Genomic DNA, 9,291 nt, shown 5'->3' with positions numbered 1-9,291 from the left:
TTATTGTGTTAGAGTGTAGTAGTGTTGTATTGCATAGTTGTTAGGTGTAACAAGCAAGAACATGTAGAGATGTACTTTTGGAGGGCCTACAGAGAGAAGCTGGGCATAAAATGAATTCAAATATTTGTATTCGTCTTCATATCTACAGTTTGTACGGTAGACGTGAATGCTTTTTTGTTGTTACGAAACCAATACAACAATAATGGGGTGGTGTCCACTAATTTAGGCACTGCCATGTTGGCCTACTCGGCTCCACAGAGAGAGCGAGAGAAGAGATAAATACACTAGCTGTCAGTGTTTCCAAGCGAAAAGCGTAATACGGTCACCAGATTTCAGAATACGCTCATTACGGTCACTATATATGTTTTACGGTGATTATACAGTCACTTGCTAACCGTTCGGCATCGGATTGCACTCTATTGACCGGCCAAATAATCTGCGTGGCACTATGTTGACTGGTTAAATTGACCACGTTCCTTGTGGGTCCCACTTATCAGTTCGTAGAGGAAAAAAGTAAGATAACCATAAATTTACGTAGGCACGATAAGACTCCAACCCGTGCGCGGGAACCCCTTGGTTGTGTAAGGGCCTGATGTGTGCGCATATACGTGTAGGTTGAGCACTTAAGCGTGAGCGTATGTGTTGGCCGTGTGGTGTGCATACATGCGTGTGTGCGTGTGGGTGTTGTATAGCTGTGTGTGTACGTGTGAGTGTTGCATGCATGCAGTTCATGTGCATACGTGCGTGTGTATAATCATCACACTAGCTCCTGTGTGTTAAGACAGACGGCTCAACATACCAGTACAAGGCCACCTTGTCCGCTGTGTCCGTGGTCATGACTTCGAATACCCCCATCCAATATTTTTTATCATTTGTTTTTATTCTTATACACACCGACAGGTGGGCCCAATGGTAGTGAGACAATGCGATGCAACACTAGAGGTGCCACGTGAAGCGTTTAACTGGTCAACTAGTCGTGTCTTGAACAAATACAGAGTTGTACGGTTAGTTTGTGACTATATAATAATCACAAAACATAAATGGTGACCGTAATGAGTGGATTCTAAAGTCCAATGTACGTATCTTGCTTTCGCTTCAAATACAATGATCGTCGTTGTATATATCATGAGAGAAAGATAAAACATATGTGAACGTGCGGGGGCGTACTTTTAGAGTATCTAGAGATAGTTTGTGTGCGTACGTGAAAGGGGCGTAGAGGGGGTGTGTGCGATGGAGAGAGAGATGCTCTTCGTTTCTCTTTATTATGACTAATTATATATATATTATAAAAATATAAAAAATCACAGTGCGGAATAAATATCATTGGGTGCACCATGCAATATAAATGAATTTTCATACTTCATATAATTTTGTAATGTTGTATATATGTAGAAATTCTAAAATAAATTTTTGGTCACACTTTGTGTGGTTCTATTCAAAAGAAATGTTATATGCGAAATAAACGTGAAGAGAAGGCTTTTTAGATCAATAGGGTACGTGATAAGATGTAACATGTGTGAATGTGTAGTTGACGTATTTGGCGACCTAGAAAGGGTATGTGTACGTATTTGAGAGATGCATGGATTGAGGGGCCGGCAGAGGGTGACGTGGGAGAGATATCACGAGAAATGAGAGAGGTCTAGAGAGAGAGACAAATAGGATGTCACGGCGAGAGATGCCCTTGAGTGTGTACATGCAAGGGGGAGGGGATAGAGGCTTGAGGAGAAATAGTTTGTGCGGTGTCTGTGTTGGTATGTGTGGGTGTGAGAAGATAACGAGACCTAGGGGCACAAGTGTGTCACCGCGTGAGGTCCGGTGGGCCGAGGTGAGGCCCTTGGGTCGGTTCCATCCCGCGTCACATTGGTCGGCCCGTGACGCATTCAGGAAGACCCATGGAGGACTAGTCGTACAAGACAAAGATACCAGAGCCGTGAAGGACTCTGTGTCCACTCACAAAGCCGTCTAGGATTTGTAATCCTAGGTCCTCAGACTAAGGTAACCCCTTGTCTCTGATATTACCATTCATCCAACCTAACTTTAAGAGGCATTCTATAGAATGCTCTGCTGGAATCATATTCGTCAATTAGAAAGAGAGGTGGAGACAGTGCGTGCGAGATAGGCGTAAAGATAATGTGCGTGCGGGAGACACGTAGATAGGTCTATGTATAGAGAAAGGGTCAATGGGGATCGTGCATGCGTATGCGTGTGAGAAGAAGAGTTCTTGTGATAAAGGTTAGTGAAAACAGTCGTAAATGGTTGCGAGAGGGAGGGAGGGTGATATCGAGAGCATGTGTGCGAGAAAGACACCTCGAGAGAGTGCGTGTGAGCATGTGTGAGAGACCCCGATGGATATACACCGTTTGCACGTATGTGTGAGAGAAAGTTAGCACGTGTGTGAGGAGGGGCCCATGGAGAGCGAAACTACACATAAAAGGCTGACATACACATTGATTACAAATATAAATTGTATCCAAATATTAGGATGTGATCATGCTATTTATAAGGATCGGTCATTGATTCACCAGACATATATATTCTTTCGAATTTGAGCATGTCTATATTGTTATTTGACATGATTGATCCATAGAGTCAGTATTTTAAACTCTAGACAATGCATCACTTTAGCAATTAGAATATAAACATGAGTATAGTTCATATTATGTGTGTAAAGCACATTATACACACAAAAGCTACACAATGAACACTCTAAATAGCTAGCTAAGAACTATCATACACTTGAATACAACTTAAGGTGGTTTTAAAAATTCGAATTCAACATGAAATCCATTCAATTATTTGAATTCGAGATCATGGCATTTGTAAATCATACCTAACTTATGGGAGCACCAATCTTTGCTCTGCTTTTGTACATAATAGCATATATAGTCGTGTACAAAATAGATTCAAATTACCTCCTCCATTTCAAAATAATCGTAATTATAGGAATTTCAAGAGTCAAAATTTCAAAAAGAAGCGCATAATTTAATGAAGTTTTCAAACATACAAGGTTAAATTTAACGTTGTCTATTTAGGTCAATCCTCAAAGTTCAAGAGTACTCTAAACGTGAATGCTTCTGTTTCAAAATTTCGAACGAAGCGCCAAAAGAGCCTCTACTCGTCCAAAACCGTGTGAGATCAATGTTTGGTAGAAGGAAATTACTTTTCTACCGATCCGATGTCCAAAGGTCTAAATTGGGGTAGGTTTGTAACTTCATCTAGACGCTACGCAACCGCCTTCGAAAAACATTCATACACCGTGGTCACCTAAACACACATGCGCTTGGCCGCAATTGCTCCCGCCCACTATTTGGGACACTTGGGATTACCGTCTTACCCCCGACCCGTAGTAGGTTCGAAATTTAAGAGGGGGGGGCAAAGTTTGTACTTTCTCCAAATTTCAAACAAGTGCGTCCCATCTGTTAAAAAAACAGAACAAGCGCATCCCAAACCGAAACATGGTTCCCTCTTAGCTCCCCGTCCCCCCCCCCCCCCCCCCCCCCCCCCCCCCCGCTCGCCCGTCCGATTCTCCATTCGTACCCCGTGGGCACCAAAACTACCTCTCCACCAGCCGCAAAACCCTAGCGTCCTTCGCTCGCCACCCATCCCACCTATCAACCGCCGCCCTCCTCCATCACGCCGGAGCCGATACCCAGACGTCATCGTCCATCGCAACCGCAACCGCAACGCCCTCCACGGCTAATAGTTGAAGCCGAAGCCAAGCTACCTCCAGGACGCCAACGTGCGTCGTAACCGAGCCAGTTCAACCACGCCGTCCTGCGCCTCACTCCTGCCGCTCCAACGTCGTCATCGTCCTCCGCACCAGAGCTGTTCCCGCTACACCGTCCTTCGTCGCCTTGGATCTGCTTCCCCTCCTTCGACAGACGGCCACCGCAACACAGTCAACAATTTGGCCATGGGTTCGTCTAAGGATGGCAATTTTATCCATGGACATGGATACCCATGGATATCCGACCCGTATGGACAGGGTTTGGATATGCTTTTGCGCCCATGGGTAGCGCCCAAACCCGACCCGATTACTCATGGGTAGGGCATGGACATAATCTTGTATCCGTGGATATACCTAAACCCGACCCGATAGTCTGACTTAATGGGTAATATTCTGCTATCCCTACCCCACATTCACATGTCCTAGTGTAACTAGTAGAACTAGTAGAGTGCCCGTGCGTTGCCAACGGGCTTTTGAATAGTTTACAAGAGTTACATGTTAAATTCCACACGTACAAACAATAAAACACAACATACAATTATTTAATAACTAAAGTTCATTTTTGCAATGTAAATTGATAACATAAGAAAATTAACGACATGTCCATGTAACAAACTGAGCGATGTTCCAACTAAACATCTATTACAAAACTATTAATATCTAGATGATGCGCTTAAGAATTCTTTCACAATATCAGGAAAGTTTCTTTAGCTTCATTCCCACGATGTTTTAGCAAGTATAATAAAAACTGCTTTCCTCAATTCATACCCATCCTGCACAAACAATACATTGTAGTTAGTATGAAAATTTCACGCCGAAGGTCTTAAAACATGTAACTGACAATACTCACCGTGCAAATCGGCTTGACCAATTCTTTACCGTTCCACCAGAGCATAAAATGAAAAACAAAATAGCCAGACACATTCCTGCAAAACTTTAATTAATAATATAAAGAATATAGTGATAACAAAAGTAAATATTTTTGTTATGAATTCATTACCATCTATACTCGTTGGAACACCACGGAAATAAACGTTGCCATTTAGATATATCATAATTCCAACCAGCAGCTTTATTTCGAGTGCTTCTTTGAAATCCCTTGCAAAACTTTTTAATTTCAGTGCATGCCTCAAATTTTTATCCTCTAACGATTGTGATGTTTGAATAGGATCCATAATATATAGACGACGTGCCTCTTTGTCGATGACGTACAAGATGTATCGGCCGATGATGCATAGGGAAGATAAATCTACAAGTGGAGCTATATAGAAACAACAATAAACCATGATAACAATGGACAAAATACTTTACTTACCATTGTTGCACGATGAGATGTCGTTGTCCATCCCAGGCCAGCTATCAAATAATGTTGCCAACGTCTGGATAGTTTCCTTCTCGCAAAACTTCTGACCTCGTGTTGACTCTAGCATCATGGACTAAGTAAAAAAAGAAATATTGTTTCAACATGTTGATACTAATGACACATAGAATGAAGAGTTACGATAACTTACACAAAATCGTAGATCCATGTAGTGTACAGGAGGGTATGTGAACAATACTCCCTCGTCACATGCCAGCATACGCACGGCGTGTTGAAGCATCATTGTCCAGGCTGCTCCATGTTAAGTATGCACTGAAGTTTCTTAAGACTTAAGCCCATTGGATCGGGTGTCGAGCTCTGGACCCATACCTTCCTATAAATTGGATGGTAAGAAGAACAATAATATACATCCGCACATTAAATATTGATACATGATACTTACTTCAAACACCCGGCATCATCGATCGACATGATGTAGTTGCAGAGGCCGGCAAGTAATTCATGTTGGTCCGTGGGTATGATAGTGATTGGGGCAGGACGTTTGTCTTTGACTATGTCAGATGGATTCTTCAGGATCTCGAGATCAGAATTAGCTAAAGTTTCTTCATCGCCAGGTTGATGGTATATATGGGACCTCTTTTTAGCTTATTCAAGCTCTGAATCGAGCTAAATTTACAGCTAATTTTTGTTGAAAATGTTTCATATCTCCTACAAATATATATATATATAAACAATTTATATAATATTTTGAGATAAAATAATGAGATAATGTATAAAAACGAAATACCTGGGTGAACTGGTCTGATAGTCCATGTGATGTCCATATTCCATATAATTTAGCATAAACAGTCCACATGATACGCTATAATATTATAAAATAATGCTTTAGAATACCACACAGATAAATCAAATAAACAAACCATTGTAACATGTGCTTACCCATCGGTTTGTATTGCCTCATGAAACTGCTCTACAACCGTCCATTTTGTAACATTAAGATCGGGTGCCACTTATGACCTCTGATAAACTCCGGACTTATGCTCTACAAGTTTTAGACACTTCTCAGTCCTAGTAACTATTTTATATATGAGAAATATTAGGGAACAAGGCAAACAAAACATATGTTAAGATGAGTAAAAATATATATAGTTACCGTAGTAGCAAGGTCATTGCGTTTGACCCGAGAACCAAGTGAGTCCAATACTTGAATCTCACGTTTTTTGGCATTGGACTGCTAGATACCAATGGTAGCCCGGCATGTTAATCGGAATGAATAACTGGTGTAAATATCATACAAGTCACGGTCGCAATTAGGCAATTAGATACAAATATTAATAAATCATTATACATATGAATTAATAAAAACAATATATAATTATATGCATGGATAACGAGACAAAAACTAACCATGTCTTGCTGTAGATAAGTATTAACATGATGCACGATGTGGTGATATTTTGATGGGTCTATGTCTCTTTCCCCGTCTTCTTTTATCTGGCCAGATACAAACGTGCTAACAATGTGTACCTTTTCACCCGCTCTGTCTTGTAGATGGTCGTGAGCAAGCATGCAATATATGTAAGCATTTATCACCTGTGATCAACATTTAGATTATGTGTACATTTTATGATATTAAATATTGTTCATATTATTAATTACAAAGTTTGTGCAATTGGTCTTACACCGTCATGTAAGAACATATCATCTTTCATAAGGCATTCCAAATCGTCGGTTGATAACAAGGCATCTCCAATGTCCACGAACTGGGTATTCTTGGGGGCAGACTTGATTGATTCGATGACTGTAATATCCCTAGGGGTACAAACATAGTCTGCCGAATTCATAAATAAATGAGCCAATTTAGCAATCAAACTGAGCAAAAATAGTTGAATACAAGAGGCAATATCACAAAAAAAAGATTGATAGTAATATTAAAAAATACCTTGTGAGATAACATGTAAATTAGCATCTTTTTTGGTTTGTTATGAGATATAACCTCTTCGACATTTTTATGTTGTGAATTTTTGTCCCCTTGCAGCAACATCGCATATGAACCCTCAATGGATTCTTTCTGTGCATCTCCAAAGTCCATATCCATGTCTCCTATATTCTAAAAAAACAAAAATATAAAAATAGACCTTTCGTGTTTTCATGTATAATATACATACAGAGGAAGGTTAGCTATATGCACCTCTTCTCGTGGTGTTTCAGTGCGGTCTGTCATCGTTACATCAGTGCATATGTCGGAACCCATCACTTTGTATCTACGATGAAATATATATGATGAAATATAAATGATGTTTTCTACTGCATAATATAATCATATATAATATCTGAAAAAATAGTAGTGATAATAACACACTATTTTCTCTATAAAAAACATATTTGACATTATTAGGAAAAAATGTTGATTAAATAATTTAAATAATTGTACTAACACAAAATTAGGGGAAAACAACAAACTGTAATGTTCATATATAATGAGTAGTCATATGAAAATTATTTAAATTATTTATATAGGCCATGGAAATTTGTCAAACAAAAGAAAAAAAACATGCAAACAAACCTTCTTCAACCAAGTAGATTTATTTATACATCAACCAAGTTTTGTTGTGGTACCCTTAGTATATGAAAGATAAATATAAAAAATATTTATTTTTATGAACAATATTTAATGAATATATATACTTTTATTGTTTCTGTTTAATAAATAAATATAAATTACCTTATCCACATTATATTTTTTTCTGAGGGATTACATTATAACTGGACAAATGGGCCGGCACTTACCGGCCAGGAACGCGTGGTGGCCTCCACGGCCCATGCACTATAAAGTTGCCTAACGGGCCGGCTCGACGGCCCACCTGGCACGCTGGCGTCTGGGCCCAAACCCTAACACCATTCACTCACCACACTTCCCTCCACTCACTCATTTCCTCTCGCCCTCTCCCCTTCCCCGCCGCGTGCCTCGACGACCCGGCGCCCGCGCGACTCCGCCCGCCGACCGCCGGATCCCATGCCACGGCAAATCTTGGGGTGGCCTCACCGGCCCTCTCCACCCCCACCAGCAGCTCGGCCCTCTCCCCTCCCCCCGCCGCATGGCCGCGCGCCTCGACGAGCCGGTGCCCGCGCGACTCCACCCGCCGGATCCATCCCATGTCGCGGCAGATATTGGAGCGCGTGTTTTTACCCCTCGCTACTACTAAGTTGATAGTAACCCGCGCTACTACTAAGCAGTCTCTATCATGCCCCCCTGGGACATGCCATAGTAGTAGCGAGGGGTATGAACCCGCGCTACTACTAAGTAAAAGGTAGGTGAAGTCCCCATATCCTCGGTTGAATCCCTCCTCTCTCCCACACTCTCCCATTCCCCTTCTCCTCCCACCCGTGATTCCCATCCTCGCCCACCGCCGCTGCCGATCTCACACCTCGGCGCCTTCCCCAAATTCGGTGACCTCTCCCATCGCAGCCCCCTCCCCGGCCCCTCCTTCCTCCTCCGTTGCTGGAAGGAGAGGGAAACCAGCAGAACATCGTCCATGGCGGCGACCAGATCCACCATGGATGCAACCACTTGCACCTCCTCGCTGGGACAAGGCCTCCTGAGGACATGCGAGCACCATGGTCAAGGGTCCTACGAGGCCACCAGTGAGTTCCTCCTCCTCCTCCTCTCTATCTCTCTCTCTTCCTCATTCAAATAATTTTCTCTTCTTTTGTAGCAGATGAGAGGTGCGGGAACGAGTTGGGTGGGGAGCCACCATCACCATGGACAACTTCATCCCCTCCAGGACCAGCAACAATCATGGTTGGAGAGGACGATGACGCCCAACAGCAGCAACCATGGATGAAATTTATTTATTTTAATTCCCAATTAGTTAGTAGTAGCGCGGGGCCCTAACAATCTTCTTAATAATCAAGAAAACATCAAAGCTTTTGCCTTGTGTTTGAATTTATTTACTCATACTCATTTCCTCAACTAAAATTCAGATATATCAAATGTGTTTTTTACCAGTATTTTTTTCAACTTTTATAGATATTATCTATACAGGAAACCTTTTAAAGCATCAAATGATTATGACTATAAAAATAATGGATTTTATTAGAATAATGTGAGGTAAATCAGACACGGCCGATAAAAAGAAGACAATCTCTTCCCCATCACTGCCTAGTACAGTAGTCTACGTAGTAGTATTAAGAAAAAAAACGTTAGATTTCTCAAAAAAAACGCCAGTCATCCTCTCCACTG

At 41.5% G+C, this 9,291-nt stretch overlaps 1 long non-coding RNA gene across 1 annotated transcript; it reads right to left on the bottom strand.

Annotated features, from left to right (window-relative positions):
- Window positions 1–6,437: 6,437 nt before the first annotated feature.
- Window positions 6,438–7,271, bottom strand: LOC125554260. The gene is made up of 3 exons (XR_007304362.1): window positions 6,991–7,271; window positions 6,731–6,879; window positions 6,438–6,641 (listed from the first exon to the last, which is right to left on the bottom strand). It is a non-coding gene; the product is annotated as an uncharacterized LOC125554260 (long non-coding RNA).
- Window positions 7,272–9,291: the final 2,020 nt, after the last annotated feature.

The sequence above is a fragment of the Triticum urartu genome, chromosome 4 (genome assembly GCF_003073215.2).
Source record: "Triticum urartu cultivar G1812 chromosome 4, Tu2.1, whole genome shotgun sequence".
Taxonomy (NCBI): domain Eukaryota; kingdom Viridiplantae; phylum Streptophyta; class Magnoliopsida; order Poales; family Poaceae; genus Triticum; species Triticum urartu.
This window is presented reverse-complemented; position numbering and strand designations above follow the sequence as displayed.